Source organism: Sinocyclocheilus anshuiensis, unplaced genomic scaffold (genome assembly GCF_001515605.1).
Source record: "Sinocyclocheilus anshuiensis isolate Anshui unplaced genomic scaffold, SAMN03320099.WGS_v1.1 scaffold1339, whole genome shotgun sequence".
NCBI classification, from domain to species: domain Eukaryota; kingdom Metazoa; phylum Chordata; class Actinopteri; order Cypriniformes; family Cyprinidae; genus Sinocyclocheilus; species Sinocyclocheilus anshuiensis.
In genome coordinates this window covers 515,820-521,051 of record NW_015539932.1, presented here as the reverse complement: position 1 = coordinate 521,051, position 5,232 = coordinate 515,820, and the positions used below count along the sequence as shown (strand labels likewise).

Sequence of the window (5,232 nt, the reverse complement as noted above, 5' to 3'; positions counted from 1 at the left end):
TCAATATTTTGTGTGAGCACCATTGTTATCTAGCACTGCCTTAATCCTCCTGGGCATGGAATTCACCAGAGCTGCACAGGTTGTTGCTGGGATCATCTTCCACTCCTCCATAATGACATCACAGAGCTGCTGGATGTTAGATACATGGCGCTTCTCCACCTTCCGCTTGAGGATGCCCCACAGGTGCTCAATAGGGTTCAGGTCTGGAGACATACTTGGCCACTCCTTCACCTTCAGCTTATTCAGCAAGGCATTTGTCATCTTGGTGGTGTGCTTTAGAAGAGGCTTCCTTCTGGGACGACGGCCATGCAAACCGACTTGTTGCAGTGTATGGTTTGAGCACTGACAAGCTGACCTCTCGCTTCTGCATCCTCTAAAGCAATGCTGGCTGCACTTCTGCGTCTGTTTTTTGAAGCCAGCTTCTGTACCTGATGCACAGCACGAGGACTCAACTTCTTTGATCGACCCTTGCAAGGCCTGTTCCGAGTGGAACTCGTCTTAGAAAACCTCTGTAGGACCCTGGCCACTGTACTGCAACTCAATTTAAGGGTGTTACAGATATAATCTTATTCACCTTATTCTGCCCCGCCCACTTTTAATACTTCGCTCTTCCGCATTTTGTCATCCAACTTCCGCTAAACTGATACGGCACATCTGGTAACTAGTTCAGTAGTTGTAAGATTGTTTATAGCTAGCTATAACTGTGGCGAAATGACAAAGAACGTTAATGCTGTAAATGTTATAAATTGGGAGCACGGTGAAAACTTTTTACGACGATCAGATGGTCTCAAATTGTCCCATCCATCGTCACTGTTAATGTGGGTAGACGATATGAAGAAGTGGCCAGAGGTAACCTATGGGGACACATTTAACTTCTTCGTCCTGTCAGAAAAATGAACATCGTCACTGTTAATGTGGGTAGACGATATGAAGAAGTGGCCAGAGGTAACCTATGGGGACACATTTAACTTCTTCGTCCTGTCAGAAGGAGTTGATGGAGCAGCAATTAAAAATGATAAAAGTACCGAGGCCTACCAATATTTACATAGTGGGAAAGTGGGTCGTGTACTGTTACACAGCGAGGGTGATTTCGTCTTTTTAAAAGCAAATGTGCACCCCAGCCAGTCGAGCAGTCCAAACCACTCGGCGTGGGTGCTGGTTAGTAAGCAGGGATCGGTGGAGACTACTGGATGTTCGTGCATCGCTGGTTTGGGAAGGTCGTGTAGCCACGCAGCCTCGATATTATGGAAGGTAAGACTATCACACCCATCATTATTATTTATTATTCATGATAATATCTTGCAACGATTGTGTTGTTAACATAAGTATGTTATAAATGTATAAACCTAAGTATATTAACGTGTTTGTGACACACAGCTGCTGACCTGATGACCGGAATGAGAATAATTATGGTTAAGGATAGGATATTAGGTAATTGGGGTGGAATGTAGAGGGTGTAGGTGAAGACTGGAACTATTTTAAATGAGTTTTTAAATCAGTTGTGTTAAACAAGAGACCGACTGTGAATTGTGTTTTAGAAAATGTATAATTTAATATAAGTTGTATAAAATCAGTGACATTGGAAAGGTTTATATAAATAACTACTACAGCAGGTAACTTCTGGTGACATTGTAAAGGTTTATAAAAATAACTATTACAGCAGGTAACTTCTGGTGACATTGTAAAGGTTTATAAAAATAACTATTACAGCAGGTAACTTCTGGTAACATTGTAAAGGTTTATAAAAATAACTATTACGTAGTAATGGCTGCAGGACTCGACTCTTGAGTCAAGGTTGTGTGACTTTTGAAGGGGTGTCTCTGAACAGTGGATCACACATGTTGTATTTGGGAATTGTTCTCTGAAACACTGAGGCATTGTTGCCTGGATTGTCTCCCTGGGAAGCCATGGTATGTAATCCCTCATGTTCTCCTCCATGATGTCAATCCAACATGAAATCACCTTGCTTACAATGGACTGAGAAAACACCAAACCTTACAGCAAGATCACCCTGCAATAAATTAAGACGCAGCTTCGTCAGAGTCATCAGGAGCTGATCACAGTTGTTTGTCCACTGCATCACTGGTGGTCATCGATACATCTCTGGAAATAATATTAAACATTTTTACATTAATACTTAAAATACATCATGAGAATTAATATATGATGGGACCCATACTTAGAACAGTGTGTGTGTGAGAGAGAGATGCATTAAAAACAAAACAGTATACACGCTCTAACTGTAGTGTTAAAACGTAGATCAATATCTGAATGAGAAATGTAGCTAGCTGGCCTGCTATCATCTGCAATCTCTGTAACTTACAGGAATAATGTGAGCTATTGTAATGTACCATAATATCTTGTACTATCGTAAATATGAAATAAATAGGTGGGCAATGGGTAATCATGCAAAATTCGTTGTACTTTAACTGCTCGTTACTGATCTTAAATGTATTCACAGAACGGACTTCATAAATCTAACGTTAGGCGAACAAGCACATAGCTAGCTAAGTTAACGTTAGCTTACCTGAATCTGACAACCTTTTCAGCACCCGGCGTGACTTCTTTACCGGAACATCGTAGCCGAGCCATTTCTCGGGGTAAGGGTGTTCGTCAGTCGGCTTCCCGTCCATGAAATGGTACGAACACACATAAGGGCGCTTGGGTGGGCGCTTCAAATTTAGCGCCTTCAGCCATTGCCTCAGGTGCTCCTCTTCTTTAGGTGGCGGGTGTAAATTGTAAAGTGCACCACAACAGAATTGTTCTCTGAAACACTGAGGCATTGTTGCTTGGATTTTCTCTCTGGGAAGCCATGGTATGTAATCCCTCTTGTTCTCCTCAATGATGTCAAGCCAACACGAAATCGCCTTGCTTACAACAGACTGAAGAAACACCAAAGCTTTCAGCAAGATCACCCTGCAATAAATTAGGATGCAGCTTCATCAGGAGCTGATCCCAAGTGTGTAGCTGGAAGCTGTTGGTGTATGTACTGGACCTGGTAAGGTGCTCGGCAACTGAATGAAATGCATCCAATGTCAACCCTGTGTATAGCTGACAAAGGTTGTTTTTTCTCAGCAGAGTTATGTACAATGGCACCGGCTCAATGCATTGTGTTCCCATATCAGATGTAGGTGGCTTCAGGTTGAGTTGTGATTTTGAACTGTAGTTGTGGTCAGAGACAGATGGATCCTCCCATTGTGTTTCTGCATCACAGTTCAGGGGCATGTGGATGTGATCACCCTCACAGTTGTCCACTGCATCACTGGTGGTCATCGATACATCTGTGGAAATAATATTAAACATTTTTACATTAATACTTAAAATACATCATGAGAATTAATATGTGATGGGACCCATACTTAGAACAGTGTGTGTGTGAGAGAGATGCATTAAAAACAAAACAGTATACACGCTCTAACTGTAGTGTTAAAACGTAGATCAATATCTGAATGAGAAATGTAGCTAGCTGGCCTGCTATCATCTGCAATCTCTGTAACTTACAGGAATAATGTGAACTATTGTAATGTACCATAATATCTTGTACTATCGTAAATATGAAATAAATAGGTGGGCAATGGTAATCATGCAAAATTCGTTGTACTTTGTTAACTGCTCGTTACTGACCTTAAATGTATTCATAGAACGGACTTCATAAATCTAACGTTAGGCGAACAAGCACAGAGCTAGCTAAGTTAACGTTAGCTTACCTGAATCTGACAACCTTTTCAGCACCTGGCGTGACTTCTGTACCGGAACATCATAGCCGAGCCATTTCTCGGGGTAAGCGTGTTTGTCAGTCGGCTTCTCGTCCATGAAATGGTACGAACACACATAAGGGCGCTTGGGTGGGGGCTTCAAATTTAGCGCCTTCAGCCATTGCCTCAGGTGCTCCTTTAGGTGGCAGGTGTAAATTGTAAAGTGCACCACAACACTCCGACCGCTTCACATTGTGTTCGTAACATCGTTGGTGCAATTGTTCTCTTCTCTTAATCCAGTTGTCATGGCAGCCCCTAACTGAGCATATAGTACTTGACATTTGCGTTCTGTTATCTAGCCACTATCTTAGGTAGGTCCCTCTCAGCTGGAAGTAAGATGACAAAACGAATGCAATGGCGGCACCATTGTTGCCATGGAAAAAAAGGTGAATAGCCTAGGCCATATTTGTGGAGAGCAACAATTCTAATTCTCAAATCCTCAAGAGTTCTTTGCCATTAGGTGCCATGTTGAACATCCAGTGGTCAGTATGAGATAATTGTACTCCAAGCACCAAATTTTAACTGCTCTAATACAAGATACACAAATTTGTATGGTCCTATCAAGCAGACAAAAACATGAACATGATGAATAGGACGTGGCTTTGCATGGTTAAACGACATACAGCTGTTATCACTTAGGGTGTACTCACTTTTGTTGCCAGCTATTTTGACAATAATGGCTGTATGTTGAGTTATTTTCAGAGGACAGTAAATCCGTAATCGATACAAGCAGCACATTGACTACTCTAAAATATATCCAAGTTTAATTTCTATAGTATTGTCCCTTGAGAAGATATACTAAAATGGTTGCTGAAAAGTGAGGGGTGTACTCACTTTTGTGAGATACTGTATATATACAGGTGCATCTCAATAAATTAGAATGTCGTGGAAAAGTTCAATTATTTCAGTAATTCAACTCAAATTGTGAAACTCATGTATTAAATAAATTCAATGCACACAGACTGAAGTAGTTTAAGTCTTTGGTTCTTTTAATTGTGATGATTTTGGCTCACATTTAACAAACCCACCAATTCACTATCTCAACAAATTAGAGTACTTCATAAGACCAATAAAAAAAACATTTTTAGTGAATTGTTGGCCTTCTGGAAAGTATGTTCATTTACTGTACATGTACTCAATACTTGGTTGGGGCTCCTTTTGCTTTAATTACTGCCTCAATTCGGCGTGGCATGGAGGTGATCAGTTTGTGGCACTGCTGAGGTGGTATGGAAGCCCAGGTTTCTTTGACAGTGGCCTTCAGCTCATCTGCATCTTTTGGTCTCTTGTTTCTCATTTTCCTCTTGACAATCAGGTCTGGTGAGTTTGCTGGCCAGTCAAGCACACCAACACCATGGTCATTTAACCAACTTTTGGTGCTTTTGGCAGTGTGGGCAGGTGCCAAATCCTGCTGGAAAATGAAATCAGCATCTTCAAAAAGCTGGTCAGCAGAAGGAAGCATGAAGTGCTCCAAAATTTC

General features: G+C 41.3%; 1 pseudogene; it reads right to left on the bottom strand.

Moving 5' to 3' along the window:
* Nucleotides 1-4,036, bottom strand: LOC107686899 (uncharacterized; annotated as a pseudogene).
* Nucleotides 4,037-5,232: the final 1,196 nt, after the last annotated feature.